This window comes from Zootoca vivipara, chromosome 8 (genome assembly GCF_963506605.1).
Source record: "Zootoca vivipara chromosome 8, rZooViv1.1, whole genome shotgun sequence".
NCBI classification, from domain to species: Eukaryota; Metazoa; Chordata; class Lepidosauria; order Squamata; family Lacertidae; genus Zootoca; species Zootoca vivipara.
Window position 1 is genome coordinate 60,526,958 of NC_083283.1, and position 21,995 is coordinate 60,548,952.

Consider the following 21,995-nt stretch of genomic DNA (forward strand, 5'->3'; position numbering starts at 1 on the left):
GTACACCCACACACTTTCCCCAGTTTCCATATAACTGGAAAAGCAGAAGCATTTGATTGTAAAAGTTGTATGCCCTGACTCAAGTCAGTTGAGTACACATTTTACTTGCATCAATAGCAGAGTGGAAGACTGCCAGTTTAGTGTCTTGGCTGGCATTCAAACATGCTGATTGCTGAGCTCTTTAGCTTCTGAGTTCACTATAAAAAACAGCACAAAATCACTTCTGATAGAGACCTTTAAGCTCAGATTCAAGGAATGAAAGGATGCAAATGGTATTCAGCTATTTTTTAAAAAGGTAGATTGGAATGTTTAAAAATTGTGCTTTGGCTTTATATGCATTTACAATACAGAGTATAACATTTTATATCCAGCCAAGCAACGTTTCCATGCATACTTACAGCCAGAATTTGCTCAAATCACCTAGAAAGGTGGAGATTTACATTTACCGGTACATTTTTACATGTTACTTATAAAATCCATAGCAAATAATCTAATTCCTCAGTTGTTCAGGACTGAGCAGAACTGCTGTACCTAAAAACTTTCATTTACAGGTACGTAGCCATGTTGGTCTGCCGTAGTCAAAACAAAATAAAAAAAAATTCCTTCCAGTAGCACCTTAGAGACCAACTAAGTTTGTCATTCGTATGAGCTTTCGTGCGCATGCACACTTCTTCAGATACACTGAAACAGAAGTTTCAGTGTATCTTGAAAGCTTTCGGTGTATCTGAAAGCTTTCAGTCTTGGGCCACTAAAAGTTGTCAAGACAAATCCAAGTGAAATGCTCTTTAAAGTCCCACTATCCCCAAATTTCTCACCACTGACAACGTAATTAAAAAAGGCTTGCCACTGTTTGCATAATTTGCACATTTGCTGTCAGTGGAAAAAACCCACTGAATGGGAGGTAAAGGAGGAGCAAGTGAAGACAGTGATGGTCAAGTGGGCCCAGGATTTAGGGGAAAATATTATGATGAGCCAATGGGAACAGCTGTGGAAAAGAGATATCAAATTTATGGCATGCTATAATTTAAGAGAGAATGTAATGAAAATGCAATACAGATGGTACCTGACCCCGGTCAGACTGGCAAAAATGTATAAAAACTGTAGCGATGTCTGTTGGAGATGCAACAACGGGGCAGGAACCTTTCTACACATGTGGTGGGAGTGCAAAGAGATAGTGGGATTTTGGGAAAATATCTGTAACGAATTGAAAAAGATGCTTAGATTTACATTTGGAAAAAAACACCAGAATCCTTTCTCCTAGGTATCATGTCAGGGGAAATAAAAAGAATGGTCAGACCAATATTTATGTATGCGACTACAGTGGCAAGATTATTGATTGCCAAAAATTGGGAAAGCAGCAGCATCCCAACTAAAACAGACTGGCTATCTAAAATGATGGAATACTTCCATATTGCCAAACTAACAGGGAGGATAAGAGGAGATATGGTACAAAAAGTGAATAAGGAGTGGGCTATCTTTAAGGAATACATCAAAATTTATGTGGAAAAAGTAGAATTTCTGACAGATATTGAGTGCATCCAGAAAATGATTAGAGTGAAAGGAGAGTAAAGTCAAGACAGAATAAGAGATTAAAGAAATAATGAAATGTGTTTAAGCTAGTTGGAAAAATAAAGTAGCGTAACAAGAATGGCTGGAAGTCAAGTCACTTGCTGGGTGTCTGTGTGGGGTAGGTGTGTTGATATGTATAGTATAGGTAGGTATTATATAGAAGAAGAAGAAGAAGAAGAAGAAGAAGAAGAAGAAGAAGAAGAAGAAGAAGAAGAAGAAGAAGAAGAAGAAGAAGAAGAGGAGGAGGAGGAGGAGGAGGAGGAGGAGTTTGGATTTGATATCACTACCCGAAGGAGTCTCAAAGCGGCTAATATTCTCCTTTCCCTTCCTCCCCCACAACAAACACTCTGTGAGGTGAGTGGGGCTGAGAGACTTCAGAAAAGTGTGACTAGCCCAAGGTCACCCAGCAGCTGCATGTGGAGGAGCGAAGACACCAACCCGGTTCCCCAGATTACGAGTCTACCGCTCTTAACCAGCATACCACAGAGTAATGCTATGAATATAAGGTAGTGAATGCTTCTAAAGCAGCTCTGTTGATTAGATCCCTGTACTCCAAGAAACAGGCACAAACAGTGGATGTTGCCCTGCGACTCTTTAAAATGAAAGTTCTCCCACTACTTTTGGTGGGCATTGCCTTGGGTACGCGTAGGGACTTTGTAAGATTGGAATCCATCCAATCACAATTCCTCAGGGCCATTCTCAGGATCCCCCCTTCTGTTGCGGGTGCGATCATGAGATTGGAGACCGGTTGCCAAGCCTTTACGTATGTGGCCCTGAAAGCGAAATTATGGCTATGGCTCAAACTATGTTTCAGACCGATGGGTTTGGCCCCCCTGATTCTGAGGGATAATTTTAAATCTCCATGGGAAAGGGAAGTGGTAGAGGAAGTGCAAAAGTGCGGTCTGTCCTCCCTTTATATTGAGTCCATGACGTTCAGTCGCGCTAAAGCGATGATCGCTCAGAGATTGGAGGATATCGCCAGACAGGAGGACATAGCCCGCGTGAAATCTGGGATGTTTTTAGGGGAGCAGGTGTATCGGTCTGCACCAGCCCGTTACCTGGCGGATATCCACTACGTGGAATACCGCAGACTACTTACTGCGGCTAGACTGAATGTCCTTGATTCGGCGGTTTTGAGGGGAAGATTTGGACGAGTCCCATACGGTCAGAGAATGTGCCATTGTGCCTTGAGTGAGGTAGAATCTACAGAACACATTCTACTGAGTTGTCCCTTTTATAATGATCTAAGGCAATGTCTTATAGCCCCGTATTTATCTCAGTTTAGTTCCCAACTAAGAGAACGGCAGGCAGCATATTTGCTAAACAAGCCCACTGGGAAAATAACCTTCTCAGTGGCTAAATTCCTTTTCCTGGCGCTCAAGTGTCGGAAACGTATAATCGAATGTCTTGATGCGGGTTACCTGTAGGAGGTTTAGTAGTGCGGTCATACCCCATTTATGTATCCCGCTGATGCCCTCAGTTTTATATTTTTATATTTTTATGTATCCCGCTGATGTCCTCAGTTTTATATTTTTATATTTTATGTATCCCCCTGATGCCTTCAGTTTTATATGTTTATCTTTGTATTGAGAAATGTTTTTGTTCTGACTATCGGTCGAATAAAGTATATTGAATTGAATATAAGGTAGTGTGTTTTGTGTAAATGTAAGTGTTTTATATGTTAATAAAAATTAAAAATTAAAAAATTAAAAAGGCTTGCCACTGTTTGCATAATTTGCACATTTGCTGTCAGTGGAAAAAACCCAGATGCTGCAGATCGAACTGCCTGGAAAATTCATTCATGTTCTATTGGAACTATTTCATAACTCAACGTACACATCTTTCACAAAATTTGAATATGTATTTGTACTGCATATATAGTAGAGACATATTTGACTACTTAAAATAATTCCCTGGATAACTAACCTCTGCACAAAGATGGTGCAAATGAAGACTTGGCTTCTAGCTGAAATTATATCCTTTAGGGAGAGGTCTATGTAATATTTAACCACAACAGATAAACCTACAGCTTCTCTTAAAGTGAGTTACTAATTGCTTCAATTAATTAATAAAAGACTGCATTTACTGTACTCATCCTGGGAAACCATAAGAGGAATTCTAAAGCAGCTTCAACGCATTTATCTTCTTGCAAATATAGAAGTGATATTACTTGAAATCTCTTGTGTTACCATTACACTCAGGAGCTTCTGCCTCACTGATGATTAGTCTCTCACCGGGGATGATACAGTCCAGTCAGTACTAGGCAAGTTTATTTCCACTGCAACCCATCATCCCTGGCATCCTCCACCTAAGTTTTATAACCCCCAGGCAGGTGAGTTCAGACAAGGGGGGGGGGAAATGACTCACAAGGAAGATGACCTGTCTAATTACTGACCTATCTTTCAATTTCTGCTTAATAAAGGTGCTCTCTCTCAAACCTTATACTGTATACCTGTGGCCTTAAGGTTGTTGTTTTTTCTGAGAGAAGGTTATTGGTGTCCCTCCTCCTCTTATTATCTGCAAGGGTGGCAAAAAGCAGCACTGAGTTAGCACCCCCAGAATGCCCCTGAAGTGTGAGCTGGGATGCCTACTACTGAGCAGAAATTTCATTGGTAGGGAAGGCTCCAGCATACTGCTTCAAGTACTGTAATTTGTGACAGCATTTTGTTAAAAAAGCTCAGCAGCAAAGTTGGAATAACAACAACAACAACAACGATGGTGATTAACAGAGGTGTTGTGTAGGATTAGGCAGCTCGCATGAGGCTTTTCCTATTTAAAATGTTTTCTTTGTGCTTATTTGAAACCCTTATATTGACAATAGCTGGTTAATCAAGCTTTGAAAACAAAACAAAAAACCCAGTTATCTCTAAATTATGCTTTCATAGGGTTCATTGGCACTTGAGTGAAAACATGGTCAAGCGGTAACCTCAGACAACTGTCTGGAGAAGGACATTTCCCCCCCATGCCTTCAATGCTATAGCATGCATTAACCACAACTATTCAGTCTATCATTTTGTAGCTTACATTGTGATAACTTCAGTGAGAAGTGTGTCGTGTCTGCAAGCTGGCATACATTTGCTGAAGTGAAGTTGTGCCGCAGTTCTGAAATCTAAAACACAATTTAGCAACACAGCAATTCTGTAAAACGGAACAAACTAATTTCGGACAGGAAAATGTCTCCTAAGGAATGTTCTAGATCTAGACTGACTAAAAGTAACTGTCAAAGAGATTTGTAGTAAGACCAACGGTCAAATCCAGGGTGGCATCCAATACAAAATGCAGTTGTGCAAGGGGTTAACGCTCAGTACAGCTTTCATTGTTGTTCCTTTTGAGTTTCCAGCCACGCTAGGCTAAGAAGAATAGTTTAGCATGGTGTATTGCCCTCTCCAGGAAGCAGCTCAAACTTAATACTTGTTTCAACAGGATATTCCTGACTTGTAGGTATAAGAGTCTGAGAATTTGACTTCATATTATATACTGCAATCCTCATTGCTCCTCTGTCAAGGAGTTTGCAACAAACAAGAGGAATAAAAGCATATAAAAGAATAAAAGCATATAAAAGAATAAAAGCATATAAAAGAATAAATGAGTGGGCTGGGCTCCCTTTTGTATATGAAAAGGCACCCGTATTTAAAAAGCCTTGCAATAAACATACTGTTCAAATGTGGTTTTTTTTAGAACTGCTTTCCACATCCTGATTTTAAAATACAGGAAATTTTTCATAAGCCACTCCTATGTTTCAAAACATCTTGTAATGCTTAAGGAACATAACTAGCACCTCCCCAGGTATACATTAAGACTTGTGCCTGGCAAGGATGAGAACCTTTGACACAAGCCAAAGGGAGGGAGTGAACCAGCTTCTATTCTGAGGCTCTCCATCAATGGTGAACAGCATGAGATCCTGGTCGTGTGAGATGATGGTTGGGACATGGATTGACTACTAAGCCACAGTGTCTGGAGTGACCCAAAGCAGGCCACAGATGTGAAGGGCTAGTGTGTCTATGGATGGCTTCCTTTGGGTGGATGCCAACATTTGGGGAGAGCAGACTTGGGAGTCCTAGAAGCTTTGCTATGTGCTATTGTTATTGGTATTATTTGTATTGAATACGTAATTTTAGCATTATGTATTGTGTTTAGGTTGTTGTGCATGGTATTTTTCTTCTGTTTTGTAAACTGCTTTGAAGATTATTTTAGCAGAAAACCAGGATATACAGTGGTACCTCTACTAACGAATTTAATGCGTTCCGAACGCACATTCGTAAGTCGAAAAAATTTGTAAGTCGAATCCCATAGGAATGCATTGGGAGAAAAAAATTGTAAGTAGAAGCAACCCTATCTAAAAATTCGTAAGTAGAAAAAAATCCTATCTAAACTACATCCAAGATGGCGGACGGAGCTCCATTCATAAGTAGAGTTATTCGTAAGTAGAGGTACCACTGTAATGTCAAATCTAACCCAATCACTAGCTATTAGCTACTCAGTCCTGAGCAAGATTCAACGCCCCTAGAGCTAACAGGAAGAAATTCATGGGAGCCGTTTAGGGAAGAGAAAGAAGACATCTATACTTCTGGTGAACTCACAGTGTCTATACATTGTGATGTGATTGTTATAAGCAATTAAAAGGACTTGTGTACTGTGCACAGATGCCAAATATATCCACTTCATTAAAAAAACAACAACAACGTGTTGCAGCATAAAAAACGAAGTCTACTTATAAGGGGGGCAACCAATTTGGTGCTCTCAATATGTTGTTGGATTGCAACTCCCATCATTCCTTACCATTGGTCATGCCGCCATATTGTGTACACCCAGCACACATGGTGTCCTTTTTGCTACATAAGTGATGGCACTACCTCTGAAATAGGGACTAGAGGAAGTGATGGGTTTATGCAATTTCCATCGTTCCAAAGGCAGCATAGCACTCGATATGGCAACCGAGGGAGAGAGCTGTTGCCTTCATGTGTTGTTTGTGGGCTTCTCAGAGGCATGTCAGTGGGAAAGCAGGATGATGGGTTAGATGGCATCAGAACCAGTAATTATTACGTTACCTTCAATCAGATGTGGGGAACCTTTAGCCCTACAGAGGTTGCTGAAGTACAACTCTCCTCATGCCTGGCCATTGACTGTGTTTGCTGGGGATGATGGGAGTTGTAGTTCAGCATCGTTTGGAGAGTCAATGGTTCTTTGGACTTGACCTAGACGGACCACTGGTCAGAAGCAATAAAAACGTTCCTGTAGAATAACAGTGACTTCATCAGTTTAGAGGAATATCAAAACTAGGGGGCAGAAGCGAAACTTCACTAAGTGCCATTCTGATCCCAGTAAACAAGATGTGCACCAAACATTTTTTTTGGTTTTACAGTATTGCAATCTCAGGCCTATAAATATACAGCTTGAATTATTCACTTGCAATCATGCAGATTGGTCACTAGATGTCTCTGCACTGTAGTTAGAACACCAGAAAAAAACATCGCCCCTAAATTTAAACAGCAAATGAACAAGGAAGTTATCTCCTGGTGTTTCATTGCTGCTCTTCCCCCCAAAAAATGTGTTAAGAAAACACTATGGGCTTTAATTAATAAGAATCTGCAAGCCAGATCTTGCGAGAGAAAGGTGCTAGAGGGAATATTCTTCCCATGGGGACAACTAGAGTGATCAGATTATCTTTAGACCAAAAAATATGTAGCAGACTTCAGCCTACAGACTTTTATTGCCATATGGCCTAAACTTGAATTGACAGAGACAAATCCTGAACGTTGCCGTAAAACCATGGTCCACTGAGTTTCTTTAACATGAACATTTAACTCTCCAGTGCAGATCACAAAGCTCTGTAAAGACACCACACCTAAGCTAGCAACTTCACTGTCGCAGCTCTAGCCACCCTGATGCACAACTGCCTCACACTGCAGGCTGTTGCACCTCTGCTATTATGTCCAAAGACAACCTGCCTAAGAAAAACTTGCAAGCTGGACAAACAGGCGAAGCTTGTGGATCGTTCCTACACATGTTCACCTTTGGATAATACAGAAATTTTGAAACAACTCCCTCACATATCCCGGACATAATGCCCAAAGCCACTGTGCTGCCCATCTACGATGATTTTATTGCATACCCTCCAACATTTCTCCAATTAAAATAGGGACGTCCTGTTCCATAATAATAATAATTTTATTTTTTTATGCATCACCCATCTGACTAGGTTGCCCCAGCCACTCTTCCAACATATATAAAAACATAACAAAACATTAAACTTGAAAAAACTTCCCGATATACAGTGCTGCCTTCAGATGTCTTCTAAACATTGTATACTTATCCCCTTGGCTCAGAGGTTGCACAACTCCATCTCCATACACTCCAACATTTTTCTGATGAAAAATGACATCCTAAGGAAGAGTGATGGGACGCGGGTGGTGCTGTGGGTTAAACCACAGAGCCTAGGGCTTGCCGATCAGAAGGTCGGCGGTTCTAATCCCCACGATAAGGTGAGCTCCCGTTGCTCAGTCCCAGCTCCTGCCAACCTAGCAGTTCGAAAGCACGCCAAAGTGCAAGTAGATAAATAGGTACCGCTACAGCGGGAAGGTAAACAGGGTTTCCATATGCTGCTCTGGTTCGCCAGAAGCGGCTTTGTCATGCCGGCCACATGACCTGGAAGCCGTACGCCGGCTCCCTCAGCCAATAATGCGAGATGAGTGCCGCAACCCCAGAGTCGGTCACGACTGGACCTAATGGTCAGGGGTCCCTTTACCTTTAAGGAAAAGTGGGACATTCCAGGATAAAATCAGAAACCAGGACGGCTTCTGTAAATCTGGGACTATCACTGGAAAATAGGGACACTTGGAGGGTTTATATACTGTGACATGTCGCAGTAAGTTCTCAAGATATAGGCATTTCTGCTGAATGCTACGAGACCATTGTACAAATAATTCAATCTTTTCTTCTCTCTCAGGCCTGCTTGCAACTACACAAGCCCAGAGGTCCATTATACCATTCTTCAGCTTCCCTCAGCATATTTCAGTACAGTCATTAAACCTGGCTTGTTTGCTGTACCTTCACTATTTTCTCACACCTGCCCCCACCTTATCAGGTATTCATCCTGTCATCCAAAAATCTAGCGATTTTCCATAGCTTTGCGGCAGCTTTAACTGCTTTGGCCCAGACAACTGCTGGGCTGATCCCTGCCAAAACGTCCTTCCTCTGCCAATTTTTCTAGACTTTGATCCTTCTCATTTCGTCTGGGCCAAGCAGAGAGACCGAACTCATGCTAGTTTGTCAAACAGAATGCCAGGTAGGTGATTGTAAATATCAAAGCATTTATATATGATTTCTTGGGGCAGCTTTCCTCGCAGGATGAAAGGAAGGATGCAGGAATAGATCTCTGAGCTTATCTTTGCTGCATGGAACTAGGTAAGACATGGGAGAAAGAATAGTGTCTATTAAGTAGATTTTTAAAAAATCTATACTTTCCCCACTCTTCTGCTGAATGCAGAAGATACATTGATGCTGTGGAGAGACACAGACCATACCAATTATAGTTTTGCTGGTGATATGATGAAAATACACACTGGCCTCATTCACTTACCATTTTAAACAGACATCCCCAAACTGCGGCCCTCCAGAGGTTTTGGCCTACAACTCCCATGATCCCTAGCTAACAGGACCAGTGGTCGGGGAAGATGGGAATTGTAGTCCAAAACATCTGGAGGGCCGAAGTTTGGGGATGCCTGATTTTAAACCATAGTTAAGCTAAACTATGGTTTCAATGTGAATGGACAACCTGCTGGGGTGCAGGCTGAAATTGTGCTGCTTCATTCCTCTCCTGTTCATGTTGGGAGCTATGCTATGATCTGTACTTGGGTTATGTTCTTTTGGTTTGCTTTCCCCAAACAAACCTTGGAGTGGGGCAAGAACAAAGTGCCTGCAATTTCAGCCGTGTGCAACAGCATGCTGCATGTTCACATTTAAACCATAGTTTAGTTTAACTACAGCTCGCAACAAGAAAACTAGGCCACTAAATAGAATCAACAAAATAAAACTGGCCAAAGTGGACAGATGTAAATGGATAAGGAAGGTGAAAGGGCCTTGCAAAATGTCATTTAAAGATCCAAAGCAGAGTTCTTAAGCTGGAAAATAATTACTATTGTAGCAATGTAGATTCCAAAAGAGGAAAGTATCTTGGGTTCAGGGCAACACTTGCATATTTGTATAAGCACTACTCAGAACCAAAGGCTAAACATTCATATGGTTAAGAGGCATCATAATTTTCAAAACATCCTGTATGCCTAAGGCTGGGGTGCAGGCTGAAGGCTATGTTCTAATAAGAATGACTGAGCTCTGAGAAACTGGAAATCTTCCAGGGACAAGATGGCTGATTATTTTATTAGCAGAAAGATTAACATGTCCAGGCCAGAGATTAGAGATTATTCGCAAAAAGGAATATAACTCAAGACAGTTGTTCAAGAGGGTGGGGCATTATGGAACATGATAACTGGGAAAAAAAGTCAAGAAAATGAGATGGAGATCTAGAAGAACATGGGAACAAAAAAAAATCAAACACAATGCAAGGATTTCCAGTATTCAGGGACTTAAAAGTACTGCAGTATTTCAATCTATAGTTAGGGAAATACAAGGAAGATAGGCATCAGATGTCAGCCTACAATTCTGGATGCTTTCCTGACATATTTCATCTCCTCCCTGTTTGATCAAACCGTCATGTTCCCACATCCCACCCAGGAAAACAGCTTTTCAAGAGATTCCAAACACCATTTCAGTCACTGGCGGGGTTATTGCAAGATAGCTCGGGAGACATCAGGGAGCATTTTAGCCTCCCTTCTGAACACCGCCCTGGTATCTGTGTTGATGAAGAACAGGTAATAAATATTTTTGCATAAATGAAATAAATAAGGAAGAGAAGGCAGAACTATGTGAGATAGCATTGAGGGACTCTGCAGGAAATGGATGGAATGAATGACTTCACACCAGAAGAAGCAAGAAAAAGAAGCACAAGCTCACCTGTAGGCTGGCATTGTCTAAACTGATTAAGAAAAGCACAACCAGATTAAAACTAAGTAGGTTTCAATATGTTGATTATTATTATTATTTACAACCTGTTTTTAATGTCCTTTTCCCTCCCCCAAGGGCCCAGTGCAGCTATCACAATGTGTGCAGGGCTGTATAAACACAATAAATTTAAAGCATGCCCCCTAGGAACTGTAGTTTACTCTTAACAGAGCTACAGTTTCCAGGACTCTTAACAAACTACAGTTCCCAGGAGGGGTCGTGCTTTAAATATATGGAGTGTATGCAGCCCAAGTTTTTCCAAGTCCTCAACACACTGCTCTCTTTGTCCATCATATTGTATGAGTACTGAAAGCGGACGTAGTTGCAGCTTTCAAGAGCAACAGCCTCCCTAAAATATAGTACAAATCCCTCAATGACACTATTGTCACAAAGACCATTGTTACTGTTCTGTTGTCAACTGTTACAGCCGTAAACAGAAGGAAAATTGTGCTACACCAGTTAATGCTGAACCAAAAGGCTAAAGTTTTGATGAAACAAATTCACACCGCTCAGAACAATGCATACAGAAATAGTGTTGTAGGCGGTGGTTATAATTGGAATGCTGCACAATAAGTGGATGTAATGAAAAGACTCAAGGAGCTATAAGAATGGTCACTGAAAAATTAATTCCTGTGTGCTGGATGTATTGGAAGGTAGCTTAAAGTCAGAAATGACTAAACAAGGAACATCTGTTTCTATAGTAATGTTTCCCCAACTTGGGTCTCCAGATGTTTTTGAACTACAATTACCATCATCCCTGACCACTGGTCCTTCTAGCTTGGGATGATGGGAGCTGTAGTCCAAAAAACAGCTGGAGACGCAAGTTGGGGAAACCCTGTTCTACAGCAATGCATAAAGCAGATTTTGTTATGCGTTATGGGTGGAAAGAGGCTTCCACTTTAAAGAAAGCCAACAGAATTATCAACTCCATCTGACCAAATCCTCTAAACATCCCTGAGATTTATTGATGCTCTGCATATCTGGGAACATGGACAAGATACAGAAAATCTGAATATCATGCAGTTCCTACACCTGGAGTGGTGGGAGGATTCTTATCACGTCCCCCTTCAGATAATGCATAATGGCAAATTGGGGAAAAGGAGATGATATGAAGTTAGCAAGAAAGAAAATAGTTTTGTTTTGACTTGACTGAGAGCTGCCCAAGAGTAGGAGGATTTAGGAGAGAAAGCTGCAGTAGTCAACAAGATGACTTGAGAGCTTTGATTTGTGTTTTGGCATGTCAAAACAGCAGTACAGCAACAAACATAATATCGATAGAAAGCAATTTTTAGATTCCTCATAGTTCAAAATGGGATTTACCTATGCCTGTGAAACAGTAAGCTAACAGTAAATAGCTAGGAATAGTTTCTACTCTACCAGACATCTGAAGGCAGCCCTGTTTAGGGAAGCTTTTAATGTTTAATAGATCATTGTATTTTAATGTCTTGTTGGAAGCCGCCCAGAGTGGCTGGGGAAACCCAGCCAGATGGGCGGGGTATACATTATTATTATTATTATTGATAAATAAATTCATTTTCTAAAAAGTAAAATTGCAAGTATTTACAAAATGTTGTCTTGCCCCTAGAACGTAGTAAAGATGGATATACAGTAAACCTTAATGATAACAGAGCAGGGAGGTTCTGTTATTTGAAAAGTGGCTGGAAAACATCATTCTGGGAGAAGTGTGAAATAAGGGCATCTCCTTAAATTACCTAGCCTGCCTCTTGGTTTCTACATGCTGAACAGCCAAAAGAGTCAAGAGCAATCAAGGTAGCTGCTTTCCTTTCTCTCTGCCTCCCTCCTGACCTCTGTGCCATCAGATCCCTCTGAAACATTATCAGCACCTGTAACTTTAAGCATCATACCTGACACAACCAGAAACATAAGACTCATTCTGAAGAAATACAGATAGCACCAACACCATCAAGTGTGCATGAGATCATCTAACATCCTTACCCACTGCACACAAGAGTTTGCAGTCAGATACAGTGGTACCTCTACTTACGAATAACTCTACTTATGAATGTTTCTACTTACGAATGGAGCTCCGTCCGCCATCTTGGATGTGGTTTAGATAGCATTTTTTCTACTTACGAATTTTTAGATATGGTTGCTTCGACTTACGAATTTTTTCTCCGAATGCATTCCTATGGGATTCGACTTACAATTTTTTTCGACTTACGAATGTGCGTTCGGAACGCATTAAATTCGTAAGTAGAGGTACCACTGTATTATAAACGCTGTAAACAGACCTCAAATGGATGTGAGCAAGCATGTTACTTTCAACAGAATAGTATTTCTCCTGTGAGGTCTTCATGGACTTACACATCAGTGCCATTGAGCTTGTTTGGATAGGGACTCCTAACAGCAAGCAGAGGATTGAGTTGGGATGGCAGGCTACCTACCTGCCTAAAGATTTTATTGCCATAGCCTTATTAAACTCCCTGGAGCAAACACTACTATAGGGATGGATGACAATAAGTTTCACTAGAATATCAAACTGATTGGCACCCTTTCCCCCCTCAGATGAACACAATGTTTACAATCAGAAGCAGATCAGAGTACATTTGAGCTATTATGAGGCAAAGCTTTTTCAAAGGCTGCAATCCTATGCATTACCTTCTTGGGATCACTTCTGCATAAATGGGACTTACTTCTGAGTAAAATGGCAAAGGACTGGACTTTAAGGGTGCTTTCCCAATAGCTATACCACAGGTAAAATCAACAAGTGATTCTAAAGAATTAAACAGCTAGTTATGCAGTCATATTTATGGTACTGTTGTGAGTTTTGGTATGGTGTCGAGCTGTATGCCAGACCCCTCTAATCCCTGGATCCAGCAAGCGTTAAAAGCTCACCAAGCTTTCTACTCATGGGAATAGCCAAACTAGCCCCTCTCTCAACAGGCAAGGGCAGAGTCAGAGTGATAAGAGCTAGAGAAGCAAAGTAGCAAGCTGGGATAAGACAGAGTTACAGAGTTACAGAGCAATGTTTGATGTCTGTTTCAATCCGAGGCTGCAGCAATGGGAGAAACAAGACCCTATTGGGGTGAATAAACCATATATCACAAAGATACCACAGTCTCCACTGTCCCTCATTCCAAAAGGACAAACGAGTCCTGGGAAAGCAACTGGAACCCCTGGGATCCAACACTGCTCAGAGATCGGGGTGGAGTGCAACAGTATTAATCTTAATTAATCTTAATTCTTCATCTTGATTTTCATGGAAAGACTTCACAGATCAATATTAAGAACATCCTGCCTTCTAGGAGATTTTCAAAATTTCACAAGAGAAGAATCACAGGAATGCTGAAGGAACCCCCCAATTACCAGGTTCGGGTGTTCCATTGCGAATTATAAGATAATACAAAGCCATTGTAAGATTAGCTTTGCAATAGGTTTTTTTTTTCCTCCAAAGCAGGAATGTTTATTGCTTTCCCAACATTACATTTTTATGCACCATAAAGCAAAGGTGTGATTTCCAAAGGTAGATCAGTGGAATGTAATCAAATACACATCCCTTTTTTAAGCAACTACTGAACCATTAATATTCAGCCAAAACTAAGACTTGGAGCTTGAAAACATATTCCCCTGATGTCCATGGGACTTCTTGCCAGGTGAAGTTTACTTAAGAGTAGTGTTTCTTTTATTGCTTTCTGGAGTGAATGTGAAACTGGTTTCTTTTCCTGGTTAGCTATCTACTTCATGTATGGGATGAAAAGTTGCTATGAGGATTTTAAGTTCCTTTCTATCAGCCTCCATTATATCTTGGGTAAGAAGGAAAGTGTGTGTTTACCTCCTCACTCATGCCTCATGCCCCAAACATTTACAGTAACAGCTTACTGATTGGGGTAAAACAGCCATATAAGCAGTGTGATACCCTTCCTTTTTCTACTGTTTTGCTTTCCTTCATTTCTACCTGGGAGGAAAACAAAGATATGCAAAATACAACTCAAATGTGTTAGGTCTTAGGCCATATGACTGGTAAAGCTCAAAACAACTGAGAACTTCTGCTCCGTACTGGAAGCACAGGACACAAACCAGAAACCAGCAAACAAGGCATTCTGAGTTATTATTCACTTGGTGTTAAATACTTATGATTTTGGCAGAGATCTATTAGTCCCTTGAACCCTGATGTACAGCATGCCTACAGAGCTATGCCTATTTAAAGGCAAGCAGCAGCTGTCTGTGGCTCTTAATCAAGAATAATGCCTGAGAATAAATCACTGCCTTTTCAGAGACTGCGTTTTTCAAATAATTGCAATTCCTGCTCTTTCTGCCCCATCCCTAAAAATACGAGGTGGTTCACAGAAGAGAGTTGCTTACAAGAACAGAGACATATGGATGGATGCCCTGCCTCTCTCAGCAGTCTGCAGTTTCTGTTTTTTTTAAAGGCACGAAGTGAGCCTGTAAACAGATGCAAACAAGTTTAGAAGCAGACTAATTCAAAATTTCAAACTGTGTCAAAACTTTCCATTCATTCTGCCATGGTAAAAAGCAGACAGTTCTCCCAAGAGACCCACAACATGCCATTCTCAAGGTCCATGGCAGGAGTATTTCCTGCATTCAAAACGCCTTGCAAAATGTGAATTAACACTTTTTTATGACACTGCATAGAGATTTTTGCCATACTCTATTGGGACTCTATGGCTGCCATGCTGTACAAGTGAAATGGTGTGTATAGAAAAAATGTGTGCATGGGTCTCTGCCATTTAGTACAGGAATCAAACATGACACTGTCTATACAGCACATGGAGTTGCTCAGTGACTGGGCCTGACAATTATCAGGGACTATCTATCTACATTAAAGCATGAATCAGTGTTATGCCAGTTTCCCCAAGTAAGTATGGAAGTTCTAGATCTAAAACTATAATTTACAGAGAAGTAATTCCCCGGGGAAATGGAATAATGGTTAAAACAGTTTAAGTCCACTGTATAAATTGAAGAACCAGTGTTTGGGATGAACTAAATCAGTTTAGTGAAGTTCACTGAACTAGTTCAGAAATCTCTGAAGTAACTGCCATAATTGCCAGGTGAACTAAAGAGGAATTAAGTTTATTTTGGGGTAGAACTCCCTCCCAATCCCCACCAAGCAAGCGGCCTGGACTCTTAGCTTTCATAAAATAAACGAAGTCAATCAGAAAGGAAGGAAGAAGAAAGTTAGAAAGCAAAACTAGAGGCAATATTCTAAGGCTTATTTGGCAGATGGGGGCTGCTACTAAGGACGCTCAGTTACCATTGCTAAGCAATCCAAAGAAAGGAATGTGAGGCATTTCCTTATCTGCCCTGCTGAAGAGATGCCCTCTCTTCCAATAGGAGCAGCTTGCAGTGAGAAGTACAGGGACCAGGAACAAAGCAGACAATACCTTGTGCCTTTAACAGCTGTGTGGTTGGCACACAACTGTACAGGGTAAGAATTTTCTAGCATGGAAATACAATTATTGGGAAAGCTTCAAAGGCTGACATACACCTGTAATACTTCTTATTAGTTACCCATAACCCCTGATTTAACTTTTGGACCATGTACTTCAGTATAGCAGCTTATAACATTTTGGATACTGAAAATATTTTGCAAACAGTGAACTTTACTTTTTATGAACTACGAACTTATTATGATTGAACCTGAGCTGAACTAGTTTGTTTTGTTAAAGGATGAGCAGGAATGGCAACTAATTCCTTTTTTAAAAGGATTAACTTGAACCAGAATTAGTTCATTTTTAAAAATGAAATTGTAAGTGTCCACTGTTTTATTGCAAAGGAGGATGATAAGGAGAGAATCAGAAAAGGTGCCCCCCCCAACTGACAGTACGGACCCAGGGCTGTCTCAAGCAGGTCGGGCGCCGTGGCACGAAGATCGCTCCGGTGCCCCCGCCCTGGTGGGTGGGCGCAGCACCCGCCTGCTGGCCCGGCGCCCTGGCACCCCGCGCCACCGAGACTACCCCTAGAACCGGACCCAAACCAAAGTAGGGCACTTTCCAAATTTGTTAAGTGCTAAGGATTCGTATAGCTGCAATGCTTAAGTGTCCAGAGTATCTTTGCAAAGGAGACGAATGGGAAGAAAACCAGAACAACTAGTCATGAGCCATGACCTCATTGGCCATGTCCCCATGACTCTCTAGCAGCCCTGCCAGGTGCAGTGGACACCAACCATCCGAGCTAATACCTAGACATATCTTGCATGTATAAAAGGAAGCATAACACCATGTGCATTATTTTTCTAAATAAAATTGTGTTCTTCCTTAGCAGATGGTTAGGATCTCACAATGCTAAATTTGTAGCCAAATATATTTGCTACCATCCAAAAGAGAAAAAATGGAGGGTGTAAGTTAGAGGGGGAAGAGATGCTGCTTTGTAAACAAATAATTTCTAGATGGATACAAGGATCTGGTTCCAAGCAGTGTTTTAAAATGAGATTTGGCTCTGATTGTGTCTGGTGGTGAAATGATGTAATTATAGGTAAGAGGCAGAAATGCTTCAGAAGAAAATGAAATTGATTGCATTCACCCCAGCAATGAAAATATCAGTCCAACCCTTAGCTATGGAACCCCCATTTCATTGTCATGAATTCCAGATTTGTTAGCAGCATTAACCAGTTAACAAGTATAATATGAACACATATTTCTAAGTTAAGAACTCAGATGCTGTATGAACTTTTGCCCATAGTTGCTGTTGTTTTAAAATCACTAAGCTGTAAAATTTTAACAGATAAGGGTTTATATAGCAATGGTAAAATTTACAGCTTGATAACCATGATGCTGAAAAATACTATCACTCTAAGAAAAAGAAGTCTAGCATTGCTCTGCCTCATAGACATTCTCTAAAGAAAAAAGACCATCACCACCACCTTAGGTGAGACACATATCCTGATATCATGCATGTTTACTTAGAAGTTACATTTCAATATCTGCCTTCAATAACATAAGTGTGCACAGGACTGCAGCCTTATGCCTGTGTGTGTGTGTGTGAAGTTAGTGTTATTAGTCTCTGGAAGTAGAGCTTGAGAGTCAGAGGTGAAATTTATATACAGGCAGTGACCATTTTGCATCAGGGTTCTGTTCCCACCCCCTGCCCCACATTGGTTGGCAGAGCTCATGTAAGTGTGCCCCGCCCTCCTATGCCCCGCCTCTGTTCTGCCCTCTTCTGGGTCTAAAAGGACTCATGCACTGGCGAACATGTGTCATTTGGATGTGCCTGTAATGGTTGCCGCCTGTAAAATAATTTTAACGGCTAAGACAAACAAAAACCTTGTTCATATATGGCACTTTCTGGTATCACATTTTTACTGCTGAAATACATCTGCTGTATTATTCATATTACATCTGAACAAAATTTCAGTTCTTTGAGGAATCATAAACTGGCAGGTGTACCAAGACATAGAACACTTCTAGCTATCTGTTTTGTGAATCTTCGTACAGTTCATATCTAAGAGATCAAGCTGGTTATTCATGTGTGGGAGAAATGTCCTCCAAGGAAAAGGGTTACAATGCTTGTGGAGGACTGAAAGGAAACCATGTCCCATATGAAAAATAGGGAACACCACAGACTATTACATAATTAAAGGTAAAGGTAAGGGTACCCCTGATTGTTAGGTCCAGTCACGGATGACTCTGGGGTTGTGTGCTCATCTTGCTCTATAGGCTGAGGGAGCCGGCGTTCGTCCACAGACAGCTTCCGGGTCATGTGGCCAGCATGACTAAGCCGCTTCTGGTGAACCAGAGCAGTGCACGGAAATGCCATTTACCTTCCTGCTGAAGCGGTACCTATTTATCTACTTGCACTTTGACGTGCTTTCGAACTGCTAGGTGGGCAGGAGCAGGGACCGAGCAACGGGAGCTCACCCCATTGCGGGGATTTGAACCACCGACCTTCCAATCAGCAAGCCCTAGGCTCAGTGGTTTAGACCACAGCGCCACCCGCGACCCTCCATTACATCATCACGTTAAATAATTATGGCTTCAAGTGGTAATGAAGTGCATGGTGCTCTCTAAATAACTGAAAGGCATCACCAAATAAGTCTTTTGGGTGTCAGTAAAGCTATCCTCTTTTTATTATAATTACTCAATGCCAAAAATATTTACAGAGGAAGAATTCAGTAATGATTATTGCATAGCTTACTCACAACATTCACTGTCGTCACTTGGGAGTCCCAGATTATCCTTCACCTTGAAGAATTTGCAGACATTGCTGGATTGCTCACAGGCCCTCAGTGGTGCTCTCTTTCAAATAAAATAGAATATTTTTTGAGTAAAAAAATCTGTATGCTGTACTTACTTGACAAATTGTCAATAGGTTTCTATAAGCTTAAAGGACCAAATAAAATTCAGACTGGGGATCTCACTCCTGGCTCCCAAGCTTAATGATTGGCTGTGCTTGCAGTATAGATTTCCATGCCACCACAATTGAGATGAGACTTGCTTGGTAATAATAATAATAATAATAATAATAATAATAATAATAATAATAATTTTTTATTTGTACCCCGCCCATCTGGCTGAGTCTCCCCGGCCACTCTGGGCGGCTCCCAATCGAATATCAAAACAATACAGCAATAGCACAATTACAAAAGTCACAAACAATACATAAACCACATCAAAAAATACACAACCGAATGTAAAACAATTTCCCATAAATCAAAATCTAAAACTAAGAATACAGCCTTAATAAAATGACATAGGTAAACACATAAACACATGGGGCTCCACCAAAGCAAAGTAATCCGCAAAGGTAGGGTTTTATATTGTCACGATATCGGCATTGGATCTGTGCTTCATTTAGTACACAGGGGTGAAGGGGCCACCCACACATAAACATGTGCATGGTCAGAGCTGTTATTTGGAATACCTGTACGTCATAAGTCTGCATGGTACCGTACAATTTGAAGCAATAAGTGCACTGTACAATTCTGCAATGCTGTGAAAATTTCCAGTTGGCTATCATCCAGACCCACCCACTAAGAAAAACACTTGCAGTATAAAGTGCAACAGCAGTTAAAGAGCATTCAGTATGTTCACAGATTCCCAGCTTCAATACCGAATGAGGAAGATTGTTATATTTTGCTTGAACCATGACCATAGTTTGTTTTTCCATATTTGTTATACTACCTCCCATATATCTGAGACACATAATCTGTGGTTCGGGAATATCTGCTAGTGGATGTAAGGAACACGACAAACATGCAACTTCTAAGTGCCAAATGGTCATTGGGCCAAATTACTTCTCCCACCACCATGTGTACATTATGTGCAGGTACATGACTGACAGTGTTCTCGAAGCCACCAACATGAGTCTGACCAAACAGCAGGAGGCAGTGGAAAACAGGAATGCCTGGCGTGCTCTGGTCCATGGGGTCATGAAGAGTCGAACACGACTAAACGACTAAACAACAACAACATGACTGAAGTGTGGAGAAAAGTATAAATACAAAACAGTTTGTTCACTAATATCTTGGAACAGGTGATGTGAGTTTATGGCTAACGAAACAGCAAAATCTGCAGTTAAAAAGTGACTCCTTCACCTAACTTTGTGTCAGAATGTAAGAACCTAGGAAGTCATGTTATACTCTCAGATCATTGGTTCCACTGCAGTGCACTACAGAATATTCCACAGGTACACTGCACAGAAGGATGGCCACAGTACAAAAGGTATCAAAGTGACTTACAATTATGAAAGCATACCTAATACAAACCTTTAAAACACACACACACACACACACACACACACACACACACACACACACACAATTATCCTTCAATAACACCTGAAAGCAAAATGTTTGCAAAGGAAGTGGTATGTGTGGCAAGAGAACTTGCTGGCAGACCACTTCTCATATTGGCCCAATCGGTAAACTAACTGATGAACAGGATTGGGCCTTATGTATTTCCTCTACTGCAAGAAAGCTAACTACTACAACTACAAAATTGAATCAGAGTTCTGGGGGGTCTGTATCTTTATCATTTCTTTATTTTAGCAAAAACAAGTTTTTCAACAGTAATAAAATTTGATGGAACATACCATGCTTCAAATTATAATATGAGAGACCAATGTATTAACAGTTGGAAATGATGTACCAGCAGCACTATAGCATTTTTCCTTTGCAAGCAAAATTATTTTGCTATGAGGAGAAGGGAGCTCCTAAGCCTGATCTGAAAGCCAGACAGCTGTGCCTAACAATGCTCCGCTCTCTAGGTATTTGCACAATACCTCCCTCTTTCAGTCCTGTGGGGTGCTCTGTAATTTGGTTGTTCTAATTCGCAGTTCAGGTAGCACTAATAAAAATGCCATTACAAATGCCAGCAACCATGTTCCCATTTAATTTTTCATATTATCTCATCACTAATCCTTCATTCGCTTGTATACACTAGTTCACTTACTCTTCTCTGTTGCATGGAATAAGCCTTAAACAGGTTGACTCATGTTCCAGTGACACCAGGCAGAGATGAAACAAGGCTTTTTTCAAGTGCATGCCATTCACATTATTTAATGTGCATATTATGCATCATTTTCAACATGTTTCTAGCGTTCGAAGTAGTGAATTTGTTATCCTACCCTTTAGCAGTAATACCACTACCACAGTTGGTATTTAATAGAGTAAGACCCACTGAAATTAATGGACATGCAGGTTACTGCTATTGGAACACTCATTATCCGAAATTTCAGTTATCCAAGCACAAAGAATTATAATCAGGCAGCATGAGAGATCAGACAGGGAGTCGTTTTTCCTCTCTTTGTCTTTTGCTGGTTGGCTGCAGCAGTTTGGGGCAGAAACCAGGGAAAGAGAGAGATCGGACAAATCACACATTAGAAATAGTCCCATAAAAAATAATGGAAACCATCAGCTTGTTATGTGAACGGTCACCTAATGAATGATTTCCTGGGAATGCACTGTGTTTAGATAGCGGAACCTGCATGTAGTAATTTAGTGTCATTAATTCCAATGGGCCTACTCCAAGTAGGACTTAGTTGACTACAACCAAATACATTTGTAGATCATTTGTTTCTATTCCAAGTATGAAACACACATTGCTCAACATTAATGCATAAGCTGCACTAAATTTAATTTAAAATCTCAGGGTTCGCTCCACACCCCACTGCTGAAAGCCAAAGAGACACAGGGGCCACAATCCAACAAAGAGTTAACTGAAGCTCATTCATTGGGTTCAACTTTGGACTACTGCAATGTGCTCTACGTGGGGCTACCTTTGAAGGTGACCCGGAAACTGCAATTAATCCAGAATGCGGCAGCCAGACTGGTGACTGGGAGGGGCCGTTGGGACCACATAACACCGGTCCTGAGAGATCTACATTGGCTCCCAGTACATTTCCGAGCACAATTCAAAGTGTTAGACAAACACAACTTTCCCACAATTTCTGGT

General features: G+C 40.9%; 1 protein-coding gene across 18 annotated transcripts in view; it reads right to left on the reverse strand.

Moving 5' to 3' along the window:
* Nucleotides 1-21,995, reverse strand: part of ATXN1 (ataxin 1) — a 202,444-nt gene that overhangs the window by 41,005 nt on the left and 139,444 nt on the right. For 17 of the 18 annotated variants that reach the window (XM_035124742.2, XM_035124729.2, XM_060277957.1 and 14 more), the window contains one exon: nt 18,743-18,839. The exons of the other annotated variant lie outside the window; for it this stretch is intronic. The gene's annotated coding sequence lies outside the window, so the exon portion shown is untranslated. The remainder of the gene's footprint in view (nt 1-18,742; nt 18,840-21,995) is intronic. 18 annotated transcript variants of the gene reach the window in all.